At 32.7% G+C, this 16139-nt stretch overlaps 1 long non-coding RNA gene across 1 annotated transcript; it reads right to left on the reverse strand.

The window, feature by feature from the left end:
* Positions 1-2366: 2366 nt before the first annotated feature.
* Positions 2367-6062, reverse strand: LOC127704946 (uncharacterized). Its single transcript, XR_007983586.1, has 3 exons — positions 5768-6062; positions 4058-4195; positions 2367-3330 (listed from the first exon to the last, which is right to left on the reverse strand). It is a non-coding gene; the product is annotated as an uncharacterized LOC127704946 (long non-coding RNA).
* Between the last annotated feature and the right edge of the window lie 10077 nt (positions 6063-16139).

The raw sequence follows: 16139 nt of genomic DNA on the forward strand, positions 1-16139 counted from the left end.
TTTTACTACATTGGCTAGAGGTATAGGGGGAGGGTTAAGATCTCAAAAAACATGTTTAACCCCGCCTCATTTTTGCGCCTGTCCCAAGTCAGGAGCCTCTGGCCTTTGTTAGTCTTGTATCATTTTTAATTTTAGTTTCCTGTGTATAATTTGGAGTTTAGTATGACGTCCATTATCACTGAACTAGTATACATATTTGTTTAGGGGCCAGCTGAAGGACGCCTCCGGGTGCGGGAGTTTCTCGCTGCATTGAAGACCCATTGGTGGCCTTCGGCTGTTGTCTGCTCTATGGTCGGATCGTTGTCTCTTTGACACATTCCCCATTTCCATTCTCAATTTTATTTTATAGTTTTATAGCTACCATGAATTTTAATCATTACTTCTTTAAGAAGACCATATAGTGAAAAAGAAGAAATAATATGTATCAAAACATGACACACAATCACTATTCGCACATGAAAGTAAAATACATTTGTAGCTCAAATAAGAAAACGAAGATATCATAAGAATAAACACGCCATAATGCAAGAGCATACATCTCAAGCATGGGAACACCTTTCGAGGCCATCACACAGGACGAGTGAAACACTCTATTATCTTGCCTGCTTCAAGTGAGGAGCCAGTAATTCAGTGGTTGTCATTTATTGCTGTATATGATATTTGTTTTTCGTTTATCGTTTTATACATTAATCAGGCCGTTAGTTTTCTCGTGTGAAGTGTTTTACATTAAAAAAAAAGTCATTTCGGGGTCTTTTACAGCTTGCTATGTGGTATGGGTCTTGCTCATTGTTGAAGGCCGAACGGTGACATAAACTTCTATGTTATTAAGTCTTTGGTGGAGAGTTGTCTAATTGGCAATCATACGACATCTTCTTGTTTTTATACCTATTTTATGATAAAAAAAATATTTTGAAGAAAAAAAATATGGAGAAGTAGAACATGATTATATCTCTTATAATTAACACAATACATTATAATGACAAACTGTTATTCAAATGTCTCTTTATCAATTTTGTTAATATTATAACTAATATTGCAACTCCCTCATTCAAAGTTAACCTTGCTCTAACACACTTTTGGCCGTTATGTTTGTGTCTTTTTGTAATCAACTTTTCAAAGTGAACTTTTATTTGGTTTCCTTAACCCTCTGGTCGCGAATGTTTCTGATGAAAGCAATTCCGATAATACGTATAATTTTGCAAACTGAAATCTATATCACACGTTTATTTAAGCCAATTTTATTGTTTTGCGATCGGAGAACAGTCACTGTGCAGATGGTCCGGTCACTTTGGTCAGTCTAATAACTTTTGGATGTAGGTCAAATAATTCTATTGGAATTGTTCTTACAAACGCAACATCACCCTCTATCAAGAAAAAGTTTGGGTAGCTCTTTAATTATATACAGTACATTAACATTTGTCGAGTTTTGCTTTGTTAGGCCAAGTCTTTTATTACTGTAAATTCAGAAATTATTGCGACGTTTTTATTATTGCGAAAAATGCGACAGGGTTTTAATCGCAATAATTTAATTAAACTCGCATTATTAATTTGTTTTATAGGAATTAAACAGGTTTTTCTCGATATCGCAAAAATTCAAATCGCATTTTAGTCTAAAATGACAAAATCGCAATTTTATTATAATAAATGCACGCAATAATTTCTGAATTTACAGTATTTATTTTGGGTTAGGCCACTGTTTATACATTTATATCTGCTAGTATTGTTTGTTTCTTTGTTACTTTGTGCATTTTGTCATTATGTTAGTTGTTTTGTTTTTCGTGTTCCGTTCCAATCTGATGAGCCAAGTCATTTCCGACTGATTTTAACAGTTTGTTCTAATCAGCGTCCCCGCCTTATTCTATTTGTTTGTCTCAAGTAAATTCAGTGATTTTCGTTGGTTACTGTCTGTCGTGTGACGTTTTTTTTCTTTTCGTTCAGTGTTCAGATCGTTTTTTTTTTTTTTTTTCGTTTAAATTATTTCGCATGTTGACCTATCGAGATCCGTAAAGTTAGTATTTGTTTTGCTGATTGTTGAAGGTCGTTGACTCTGTTGGATACTTGTCTCGTTGGCAATCATACCATATCTCCCTATATTTTACTGTAGGAACACGTTGCTAAATTTCTTTGTAACCAGAATATGTATTCTCAGTCTTGGATGTAACAAGAGTTTTGAGACCTCCTCAAGTTTCATTTTTAAGTAGAAGTTTTAGACGTGGAGGGTAACTTTTTATTATGTGATTATCATGATTTAGTAAAGTAATCAAACGAGTAAAGTAGTCAATTTTATATTAACTGACGGGACTCGGGTTGTTCAAATATAGTTGAATAACCAGACTGATCCTCACAATTTATAGGTAATTAGAAAACAAAATTCGTCATTATTTATTGATTTAATTTACACAAATATGTTATAGAATTTTCTCACAGTTTATGAGAAAACATTGTTAACTAAAAGTCTTGTAAATGTTTTTCTATTCCATTCTATATTTTGTTTTCATGTTCTACCATCAACCATACATTGATGTATTCTGAGACGTCGAATGATCTCAAATTTGATAAATAAGGAAAACATAAATAAATAATTTAATTTTGGATGTAACGCGTCTTTTGATTGGCTGACGGTGTTTTGTTTATCAGCTCATAGACATAATTCTGTCATGTGACCGTGACGTCATCAACGTTTTTTCATGGTTTACTCCGGTTTAAAATGGAATTTAGAATTAAATTATAAGAAATGACTGTAATATTTTTTCTGTCTATTCGAAATAACATAAAAAATGTGGTGCACACTTTAAAATAACTCGCTACGCGGGTTATTCAGTGTGCACCACATTTTTGATGTTATTTCTTCATAGACAGAAAAAATATTACAGTCATTCCTTAAATAAAAAACATTTAAGGTAATGTTATCACTAAAAACAATTTGGACAAAAAATAAGATTTGCATTTCTGAACGCATAATGTTAAGTATACAAATCTGTATAAGTGTGTAATGTCAGTACATGTTATAATGTTTTAATCAAAGATTTGTTGCGCCCTTAACAAACTTTTGGTCTATAGGATCAATTGGTTTGATGGGGGCCATTTCATATTCTCCCAGCTTCTTCGAAGACTGTCTTATAATTCTTTTCTTGGGGTCAATTTTGACTAAAGTGAATGCTCCAACAATACAGCTAATAAAAGCTGACATAAAAATAAAAGCGAGCGGCAGTGCTTGAAATCTTAGAGCCATCGGGTCAAGGGTCAGGCGGTCTGAGTGAGTGTTATAACGATTACCAATTCGTCCAAAAAATCCGATAACCACGAAACCAGTAAGGGAAAGAACTCCACCTGTAAAATCAATTTACATTTGTGAACTACAACATTTAAAATAGCAATTTACATTAAATCTAAATTTACATTAATAGATCATTTGGCTTAACTTATTACCATTGCTCAATAATTTGAAAACAATAGTTCGCGCATGATATTTATTTTAAAGGCAGATATGTTCTCTGTGTTTCCAAAATCTTTAATCATTATAAATTTAAAGTGATTGTTTAACTATGTATATGCTGAAATGTACTTTTTTTCAACTGTCAAAAGAAAATACTTCAGAGACATTCTTCTAAATTTGTTTTTTTGTTTGCAAGCTTTAAGACTTCCTTGATGAGATAAATGGTCAAGGTTAAAACCGACAAGAGAGACTTGAATCACCTATAGAATCCTATAGGGAAATACATGAACATTCATGGCTACAAATTCCCTTCTTACACTATTGTTCGTCGTTTTCTATTACATGTAAGCCATGGTGCAAGTCGGTGATATCATCCGCCTGATGTCTTTATCTTTTTTAATATTCTTTGTAACTATAAATATTTAAGCCTGAATACTAAGTGACAGGACAAATTAAAAAAATATTTTAAATATACATTGTACACGATACAAACAAGATCAATCCTTTTTTCCGTATCTATACTGGTTGTACAAATAAGTTTTGTATATACCGACAGTTAACGTATTTTATATTTTGTATCAAATAATAGAATAATGTAAATGATATGCTTAATATACGTACCAGCTATACCGCTGAACAATAGAGCAGCCATTCTGAACTCCCTTCTTGGTTTATATATAAGTAAACATATGGCTAGTAATGTTGCGGCAAAACAAAATAATCCCACAATTATCATCAATCGAACAAAATTTATCCAACCTGAAAAAGGTACAGGAATATAAATAATAATCTGATTATAAGTTACATAACAATAATAACAACAACAGTAATAAGACAAACAAAGAGACAAACAGGAAAAACTGCAACATACAATAAACAAACAAACGAACTAACAATAAAAAAAGAAAACGAATAAAAATTAACACTTTCGGCATTGTATAATTTATTTTATTATTAATAATTAACCATTTATATAAAAATAAGGAGATGTGGTATGACTGCCAATGAGACATCTATCCACCAGAGTTCAAATGAAGTTGATGTAAGCAATCATAGGCAACCGCCCGTTGAGCCTTCAACAATGAGAAAACCCATACCGTTTATATAGTCGGCCGTGAAAAATGTGCAACAATTCAAACGAGAAACCAACGGTCTAATTTATGACAAAATAATCTACGAAAAACAAATATGACATACATAAATCAAAGACAACCACTGAACTACAGGCTCCTGACTTGTGACATGCACATAAAGAATTGGCGGGGTTAATATAAATAAGAAGATGTGGTATGAGTGCCAATGAGACAACTATCAATCCAAGTCACAATGTGTAAAAAGTAAACAATTATAGGCCAAAGTACGGCCTTCAACACGGAGCCTTGGCTCACACCGAACAACATGCTATAAAGGGCCCCAAAATGACTAGTGTAAAACAATTCAAACAGGAAAACCAACGGTCTAAACATGTTTTTGGCGCTCAAACCACCCCTAACCTGGGACAGTGGTGTAACAGCACAACATAAGAAAAAAAATAAGTAGCAATCGACTTAACTCAAAAGATCAGTACGAGAAACAACTAACGTAAAAGCATCTATAGAAACATAGACCCAAAATAAGAGTTCTCGTAGTTGCTGAATGCTAGTTCAAACCAATTACAACAAAAAAGAACTGTGTATTTCCCCTTTTTCGTTACTCACATTACTCTTTTGTTATATTTTCTTTTATCAAAAAGAGAAATACTATGTATACACGGACATTTTTTTTCTGGTGCACTATTTATATGATCAAATATAAAAATAAAGAGATGTGGTATGATTGCCAATGAGAAAACTATCCACCAGAGTTTAAATGACGTAGATTTAACATAGTATTATTTGGGGCAAAATTGTGCTCCTAGTTCAAAAAATAAACGACCCACCCCACCACCATCCAGACCCTCATACATTGCATTAAAGTTCATGGCCTATCAGAAATTTTCTTTTCGTCTCTCGTTCCACGAGAAGATTTAGTCATGTTCTGGTGTCTGCGTTAGACTTGCATATTTCTTTAGAATAATTCAGACAAAATTCTGTCCACGTTTATTACGTTGCTTCGAAAATTTTGTATTATTATCGTTAAGAGCAAAAAGAGTGACGTTTCAATAATGCAACTATCATTTTCATTCATCTTCTGCAATCGGTTAAACGCATCGCATAAGAACAGTATTCTGTCCATGAAAATTGTGCAATATGATATTAAGACCGAGTGACTAAGTGTACAATTTGCTCTGTAGATCTTTAACCAGATAATAAACTACTATCAATTGTATTTCTAAAAGCAATGTAAATTTACCTGCAGTGTTGGCAGTTGAAACTAGGCAAACTCCGTCGTTACAATCTACCATTTCCCATAGACAAAAATGAGCTTTAGAGTCACCATCTCCTTGCGTCCACCAATTTATCGCCGTTCCAATGCTTAGAAAAATTGCAGCAAGAACAATTAAAAACAAATTGAACTGGTGTTTTTGTGGCTCCAAAATTCGGCTTACCATTTTTATTTAGCTTAATGTGACAACTGGTTTTATTTTGAAATACTGTATTATATTTTGTCGTCTGAGCACAATAAGTTTTAAAAGGTTCTCTCTGGGTATCAATTGACGTATTTGTTCAATTTTCTAAAAAGTATTACATCTAAAGTCGAAGCATATGATATATAAAAAAAGAGGCGGATGATACCCGCAAAAAAATTGAAAACAAATATTTAATTTTTAATTTTACAGAACATTTTATATAAAGGCTTAAACAGGCTCAATTTGATTTATATTCACTTATTTTTCTTTCAATTTATAACAATCCCTTTGAAGAACCTCATTTTAAAAGCATCCTGTTTTAGTGGATCACGGGAAATGTCTACTTAGATATACACGATATACATGTATTTATCTTACTTTAGTTAAATGTGTTTCATAACTGAAAGTTTATCCCTTGTGTGAACCTCATAAAATCTGAATTTCCTGCTTACACTGATTATGCAATGCAACAACTACAGTAAATTGTAAAAACATTAGAATGTACTTGTATGAATATAAAAATAAACTAACTCAATTAACCCCCCCCCCAACCCCCTACCCCCCCCCCCCCCCATTCCCCACACCCCCCTCCCCCCAAAAAAATATACTAGTATTTAACATACATGTAATCGATCGTTAGGTTCTGTGTGCATTTAGGGTCGAAAGGGATAACAAAAAAAAAGTTAAATGTGTTTTGCGCTGTCTGTAGTCTGGATAATACATTAAATGAATGGATTTCGATCAAACTTGATTGTGTTTAAAACAGACACCATTCCCTAATACTAGACTGGAGAAGTTTAAGTGAAAATAAATTAATTCTATACCCATGTGACTCTTGCTTGTGCAAACAGTATGTGTTGGTTGCCCTTTTCCTTAAAACTTCACAGCGTAGACCTTTTTGTTCTTTGTTTAGTTTTAAATATTTCTTATTAACTCACTTTTTCTTAATCATCCCATGACCCCACCTATGCATAACAAATTACATTCATGTAATTTCTACCATGTTTATAGTAGCAATTGTTTTATTTGTCTTGATGAATTGTTCAAACGGAAGAGATTAATCACAGAAGCATATTTTGGTTCGCTTAGTTTAACGAGTAGTGAAAGAAGCAACAATTAAAAATTGGGGCCCGAGTGGTTACATTTTAATGAAGGGAGGAGGAAGGAGCCAAACCTTCTATTATACTAAATTCTAATATTTAAGATATTATTAAGAAAGTAAGCTGGTTAGCAAACTAACATAAAAGATTGACATGCATAGACATCTATTGACTATTTGGGATATTGAAAATTTAAAGTCTATCGGAAATATCGTTTGGTTTGCTTGAATTCAGAAATTGGAATTAAGTGCCTGCTAAACTTCATGGGCGTTGGAGATAGGGGCAAAACTGACTTACTTCTAGACTATTTGACTATTGAAAAGTTTATCTTTTTTTTTGCTCTCCACTTTTAGAAGTAATATAACCCAAATGTAAAGCACTGCGCGAATTGCTTTACATTTGGGTTATATTACTTATTACTACAGTCTCTGCTTCTATTTCCTTACCTTTCTCAACTCTAAAAATGTTTGTAATTATATCAGTTTAAATTGCTTGGTTCTATTCATTTTGGAGGGATGTAAAAGTATCCAGTCACGTTCAACTATTTAACCTCAGTCGAAATTTTATTATTATATTTTTAACTGCTATTTATTTGGGATGTTTAAATACGCAGCCTCTGTTGTAATTACTCTACCGTTGTCAAATTTGAAATATTTACAAACTTAGATCGGTCATTGCTGTTTATTTGGAATGTTTATTCACGCAATCGTTCTTGTAACATCGTAACTGTCGTCACCTTTTAAATTTTAGAATTGTGCCAGTTCATATCGCACATTACTATTTTTATTTGAAGCATATCTTTGCAGTCTCTGTTGTAAATAGCTATATAACCTATTTCATGTTTAAAATTTTTAGAATTGTACAAGCGTCTAAACTATGATGTTCGGTTTAACTGTTTTATTGTATAAATTTCACGATTGTTATAGTTTAGTCAAAGTAGATTGATATGATTCATTTGACATCCATGATCATAATCATACTGATGAAGGATATCTGTTATCCGAAATATTTATAAATGATTACATTTATATTTTTCTTTTTTTTGTTATTGGTGTTGTTTTGTACACTTTTCAGGCGTTTATATAATTTATTTATTGTGTACATGTATCGTTACTCATAACGATCCAGCGCCCTCGTGGGAAAGATCGTTGACTATTATTCAGACGTTTTATATATATATATATATAATATAAGTACATGTGTGTACGTCTAAACAAGTTACAACTCCATCCATTGGATCACCAGTGAAGGTGATACACTGCTGAAAACACATATTATATTCATAATTACTCTAAATATCTGCACAACAATGCTAAATCTGCAGAAGCAAATTTTTATTGTTTCTGAAATTGATTGCAGATTAGCTAAATTATCTATCGTAAACGATCGTAAAATGCAGTACGTCTAAACAAGTGACAACTCAACGATAGATCCATCCATATTAGACCCCTCTACCAAGAAATTTGTTTTGCATGCACACGTATAAAAATTGCTGTTTTTATCCAACGGAATCATAGGTTTGAACGTTGTTTTCAATTTAGACTTATTTATATATATATGTACATGCAAAACAAATTTCTTGGTAGAGGGGTCTAAATACAGCACAAACAACATTTTCCAAAAGACTAAATGAGTGAAAAAGTATATTTTAACAAAACGCATTTGACTAGCAGGTCGAAAAACTGATGTTCTTAAACCCTGCTGACTGCCATTGGCGATTGCCAAATAAACGGATTACAAGATGTAACAAAATAGAACTTATTATTCATTTATTACCAAACAGAAAACAATAAACTTGCGGAAAAGATGGTATACCGCAAACATGAGGTGCAAAAATGTGTACACCATATCCGGAATTCGACAATTAATGTCTCTTCAGTGATGTTAGGAATCGAAACGGTATTTGGAAGGCCATATAATTTACCTCAATTTAGGAAAGACTCTTAAATTTTGAAAGAGTCAAAATAGGATGAACGGATCATATAAACCCGAAGGCAAATATAATACAAGCCCAAACGAAAAAATATGAACAAGTCTAAATTGAAAACAACGTTCAAACCTATGATTGCGTTGGATAAAAACCGCAATTTTTATTCGTGTGCATGCAAAACAAATTTCTTGGTAGAGGGGTCTAAATTTTGCCTTCGGGTTTATATGATCCGTTCGTCCTATTTTGACTCTTTCAAAATTTAAGAGGCTTTTCTGAATTGAGGTAAATTATATGGCCTTCCAAATACCGTTTCGATTCCTAACATCACTGAAGAGACATTAATTGTCGAAATCCGGATATGGTGTACAAATTTTTGCACCTCATGTTTGCGGTATACCATCTTTTCCGCAAGTTTATTGTTTTCTGTTTGGTAATAAATTAATAATAAGATCTATTTTGTTACATCTTGTGATCCGTTTATTTGGCAATTGCCAATGGCAGTCAGCAGGGTTTAAGAACATCAGTTGTTCGACCTGCTAGTCAAATGCGTTTTGTTAAAATATACTTTTTCACTCATTTAGTCTTTTGGAAAATGTTGTTTGTGCTGTATATATATATATATATATATATATATATATATGAACTTGCATATGATAAATATGTATACGAAATTGTGTTTTATGAAACCAATGCGTAGGCAGAACTCCGTGATATGCCCAAGGTCAGCAACTGAAAGCATTCATTAAGAAATGCATCTAGTTTGACCATATCGTCGTCCTTTTTAAATTGTCCGCGTGATAGTAACCATTTCCAAATATGAGCGTTTAAAAACTGAGATCATGTTCTTGAAAATGTTTTTATGTACAACAATAGGTGAGAAATGACTACTCTTAATGAATTAGCACTGATGCACGTGTATTATATATTTACACTAATACATGTACCTTGATATGATAGTTTACACCGTTTTCGGGCATCATGATAATGTGATATGATCAGAATATAAATATAAAAAAGAAGATGTGGTATGATTGCCAATGAGACAACTCTCCACAAGAGACCAAATGACACAGAAATTAACAACTATAGGTCACCGTACGACCTTCAACAATGAGTAAAGCCCATACCGCACAGTCAGCTATAAAATGCCCCGAAATGACAATCTAAAGCAATTCAAACGAGAAAACTAACGGCCTAATTTATGTACAAAAAATGAACGAAAAACAAATATGTAACTCATAAACAAACGACAACCACTGAATTACAGGCTCCTGACTTTGGACAGGCACATACATACAGACCCTGCTTTGTACTGATCTGACACACTCAACCTGACTCTTAACGTGCTTTTCACAAGGAAACAGTCCACAGGTAGACATGTCAGCCTACGCGGACACATTCTTTATTCTGACTTCGAGTCGACCACTCAAAGTTCGAACTCCGAAAATCCCGCGTACCTAGCGTAGAAGCAGCAAATACGTTTTTCCAAGTCTAATGGTTTGAACCGGTTGGGGCTCGAACCCACAACTTCCCGCAATCGAGGTAAGCACGCTACAAAAAGACCACGAGGTGGTCAAAGAAAAATAAAATTAGAATCAATTTTGTAAACCATGTGTTCCATTTGTTTTGTTACTACCTATAATGACCTTAATATCAACTAAGAAAAATGAAATATTTTGAAAGTTCCTTTTAGTGACAACCCCTGAAAAACTTCTAGATCCGCCGCTGTTGCTCCATACAAGCATTTGACAAAAACAAAATAAGGAACGGGATAGAACTTTACTTCTGTTTTCCTAACGTTTGCATGAAATTATTTTATTTAATATGTTATCGAGCATTCCTTCTATAACATGATATAATAAGCAAGCTGTGTATTGACACGGGGTTCTCTTCCTATATAAAGGTGTACACAGATGTGCCGCTGGTATGGGTAACTTTTTAACTCACCTGGCCCAAAGGGCCAAGTGAGCTTTTCTCATCACTTGGCGTCTGTCGTCCGTCGTCGTCCGTTAACTTTTACAAAAATATTCTCCTCAAGACTACTGGGCCAAATTTAACCAAACTAGGCCACAATCATCATTGGGGTATCTAGTTTAAAAAATGTGTCTGATGACCCCGCTCGCCAAAAAAGATGGCCGACATGGCTATAATTAGAACACAGGGGTCAAATGTAAGTGTTGTCTATCATTTTGAAAACCGTTACAAACAGAGAAAATCTGACATGGGCTTAAATGTTCAGAATTTTGAGTTCTACCAATTGTCAATTTACGTCAAAGCTGTCAGGGGACTTCTTATAGGAGTAATTGCCCTTAAATGACAAATTTACCATTTTTTTTAAATTTTTGTCTACTAGTATTATCTGGAAAACTAAAATAGATACTGAGGAACTTTAAAATGCAAAAATGATCAGCAAGACAAGATCTACATATAGGTCTGATGGTCGAAATCGCCAGATGACTCCTTATTAGAGTTATTGCCCTTTGGTGTCGATTTTTTTCATTTTTTTTTTGCGTTTTTGCCTTAGAAACTTAAATAAGCAAAAATAATCAACAAGACAAGATCTACAATTAAAAAACAAATAGAGGAAATCGTCTGACGACGCCTTATTGGAGTTATTGCCCTTAAATGACTATTTTTACCAATTTTTTGCGTTTTGCCTTATATGATAAAAATTAAAATAGATGAATAGAAACTTTAAAAGGCAAAAGTAATCAGCAAGGCAAGATCAACAAACAAGTCAAATTTAGTTAGTCACTGTAGACTGTCACTCTTTATAGGAAATGAGGATTTCTTTAACCTCTTTTGTGTTTTGAGCAAAAACTAAAGAAGGTTGAGAGAAACTAAACAGACAAAACAATCAGCAATACCAGATCAACAAAAAAGAGATTTTTGTCATGAATTCTACTCTCGTCTAAAATGTTGAAAGGTTTGAATTTATTTGTCGAATATTTTTAATGGTTTGTGATTCGTTAAAACTTGATCACATGTTCATTTGTATTTACTCAGTTTGCACTCCAATACTGTTGTTTAGCTTTTCGTAGGTCAAAAACAGCATATTGCACAGGGCATACAGCATGTTACTAAAAATACATTCTAGAAATCCCCAATTTTAAATTGTTCATGCAATAGTTGTTGATAATAATAATATAACAATTGTAGCCTTTGGTTGAGGTCAATACAATGTTATATCGACCTAGAGAAGCAAAACGACCTCGGACGTCGTCCATATGCTTCTCTTATGTCGATATAACCTCGTATCGACCTTATACAAAGGCTATGATTGTATAGTATCTTTTCCTCCGTGATGTATCTGGCAATATATTTTCCTCGATGAAGTATCTAACAATATATTTTTTCTCAATGAGATATCTAACAATATCATTTCCTCGGTGAAATATCTGCAATATCTTTTCCTCAATGAGATATCTTAAAAAATATATTTTTTCAATGAGATATCTGATTATATCTTTTCCTCGGTGAAGGATCTGGAAATATATTTCACTCCATGAGATATCTGACGAATATCTTTTCCTCGGTGAAGAATCTTGCAATATATTTTCCTCCATGATCTATCTAACAATAAATTTTCCTTAGTGAAGTTTCTGTTTATATCTTTACCTCCATGAGATATCTGAAAATATATTTGTCTCAATGAGATATCTGATAATATCTTTTCCTCGGTGAAGTATTTGGTAATATCTTTTCCTCCATATTATATCTGACAATATATTTTTTTCAATGAGATATCTGACAATATCTTTTCCTCGGTGAAGTATTAAGCAATATATTTTCCTCCATGAGATATTTGGCAATATCGTTTCCTCCATGTGATATCTGACAATATCTTTTCCTCCGTGAAGTATCTGGTAATATCTTTTCCTCCATGAGATATCTGACAACACATTTTTCTCAAAAAGATATTTGACAAACATCTTTTCTCCTGTGAAATATTTGACAATTTTTTTCCATCAGAGAGATATCTGACAAGAAATCGTTTTCAAACAGATATCTGACAAGAATTTTTTCTCAAACAGATATCTGACAATATCTTTTCCTCAATGAGATATCTGAAAATATATTTTTCTCAATGAGATATCTGATTATACATGTGTGTGTGTGTGTGTGCGCAAGTTGGAAATTTGTACAAATTATAATATGTAAATAAAATTGAGAATGGAAATGGGGAATATGTCAAAGAGACAACAACCCGACCAAAGATCAGACAACAGCCGAAGGCCACCAATGGGTCTTCAATGCAGCGAGAAAATCCCGCACCCGGAGGTGGTCATCAGCTGGCCCCTAACTAAAGTTGTGTGCTAGTTCAGTGAAAATGGACGTCACACTAAACTCCAAAACATATAAATGAACTAAAATTAAAAAACACACTAGACTAACAAAGGCCAGAGGCTCCTGGCTTGGAACAGGCGCAAAAAATGCGGCGGGGTTAAACATGTTTTGTGAGATCTCAACCCTCCCCCTATACATCTAGCCAATGTAGAATAATGAAACACATAGCAATATGCACAGTAAAACTCAGTTTAAAAGAAGTCCGAGTCCGATGTCAGAATAGGTAACAAAAGAAACAAAGCAATATGACAATGATACATAAATGAAGAAAGGACTACTAGCAGTTACTGACATGCCAGCTCCAGACCTCAATTAAACTGATTGAAAGATTATGTCTTCATCATATGAAAATCAAGTACAATCCCTCCCGTTAGCGGTTTAGTATCATACCATCATAAAACATATGAGAAGAACATAACCCGTATCATGCCAACAACTGGTTTTAGAATAAATGTGTTTATTTCCGATGCAAAGACCCTATGAGTGAATCAATATTAATACCAAAATATGCAATCCTTAATGACTTGACAACAGTATCGTAACTATATCCTTTCCGAATAAGTCTGTTTAAAGGTTTGGTTAGCTTTTGAGGTGAATTCCGACATTTTTGTGCTTTGTAAAGAATATTACCATAAAATATTGGATGTGAAATACCTGAACGTATAAGATGTCTGCATCATGTTGATTTATATTTACGAATGATGTCCTTGTATTGTAATAGAAAAATGCAGTTTATTTTATTTCGTATAGTTTATTAGTTAATGTATGTAAGTTCTACTCTGTAAACTATTTTATACAAAATTATTGTTTAACTGTTCTATACATTTTCAAAGCGTAGGATATTTCAAACATGTCAAATAAATACTTTAACAAACTATTGAACGTATCTGTGCAATGAAACTTCAGCTGTGGCCAAATGGACCTTTGATTATATGTCCAGCAAAGTTAATAAAACATCTTAAAAGTTCAGACAACGGTCAACTCACATCAGCAGCTTTATTGGTGTTAAGCTATAAAGCACACACTAGTTCCATAATTACTTTTGATTAAGATCCGGATTAATATTTATAATGTTATTTTATACTATGTTATATGGATTTACGTTGTAATTGTTTTATATTATAATTAGGGAAATGGTAATAAATATATTCGAAACATAAATTGGCAATTTTAGAATAAGAAATTGAAGAGATGAAAGAAAAACCAGTTTTATGTGACGTGTAATTTCGACATAATCTTAGACCATAACTATATTTGACCATTCTAAATTTTATTGATAACTCATAAATCATCAATTCTTTTGTTTGTTATAGTCAGTTAAGGGTTACTAAAACATTCAAAACTTAGTATATAAACTGATCAAGCCGCTATACAATTAATAGCGAGTTTCTTGATATTTTAGGTGAGTCTCTTGGTTTTGAAAATAATTTAGATTTAAAATTATTTTTCTTTTAATTTAATTTTGAAAAATAAATAAAGTTTATAAGTAACTAATATTTTAATTCAGAGGTTTATTTTAACAGTAATTATCATTGTTATTATTTGGTATTTAACTTGAATTGTTTGTAGTATTTTTATCATTATTTTCAACTTATTGTGACTTCAAAATGTGTACTTTGAAATTATATTGTAATTATTTCAATGTTTTCTTTATTAAATTAATAGCGAGTTTCTTGATATTTTAGTTTGGTTTTCTTTCCCGTTGCTGTTTCCGGCCTCCTACCGTGAGCCTCCCCCTAGATTGTGCCACAGTGCTTTACAATCGTTGGGTTATAAAAACATCTAAAATACCATCACAATACTTGTACCGATGATACAATTTAGTAAATGTTTTGACTAGTTTGTGATATCGAAAACCCTGGTGTAATAATTTTTCAGTAATACAGAGATTTCTTTCGTTGAAATCAAATACGTTGTTACATACACGAGCGAATCGAACAAGTTGAGATATATAAACACCATAAGATGGCGACAAGGGAACGTCACCATCTAAAAATGGATAATTAACAATAAAAAAAAATGAAAAATCATATCTTTTATCATAAATTTTGGTATTAAGCTTCCCGTTAAAGATAAAGATATCAAGATACAGGAAAGGGCAGTGTTCATTGTTAGTATTAGCTTTATATAAATTAAGTTCGGCAGGATAAATCTCTTTAGTGTACATACTGAAGTCGTCATTATTGGGAGCCAATAGATCATCTAAATATCTAATATAAAAGTGTTATTAAATTTTTGAATCAGATGTTGTTTTGATGGGTCTTTGCTGATTTTAGTCATAAATTGTAACTCATAACAATACAGAAACAGGTCCGCAATAAGTGGTGCACAGTTAGTCCCCATGGGAATTCCGACAACCTGACGATATACGGAATCTCCATAGCGAACAAAAATGTTATCTAGTAAAAATTCAAGGGCAGTTATAGTATCAAAGCAGGTCCAATTGACATAGTTCTTTTGTTTGTTGTTACTAAAAAATGACCTAAAAGAGTTTGAACATATATAATCGCATTCAGACTTTTTAAATGCCCATTTAATCAGGTGTGTGAATTTTTTCTTACTAAGATTATGAGGCAACGTGGTATATAGGGTAGAAAAATCAAAACTTTGAACAGATTCGAAATCACCAATATAAGCATGCAATTTATCAAGTACTTCCAACGAATTTTTGACACTCCAAAAGTAATTAATTCCACTATTTTCAAAGGCCTTATTTGAACAATTTATTACCAGGTTTTTGATTGTACCAAGTGTACTAGTAAGTAGAATAGATAGTTT

Source organism: Mytilus californianus, unplaced genomic scaffold (assembly GCF_021869535.1).
Source record: "Mytilus californianus isolate M0D057914Y unplaced genomic scaffold, xbMytCali1.0.p SCAF_6, whole genome shotgun sequence".
NCBI classification, from domain to species: Eukaryota; Metazoa; Mollusca; class Bivalvia; order Mytilida; family Mytilidae; genus Mytilus; species Mytilus californianus.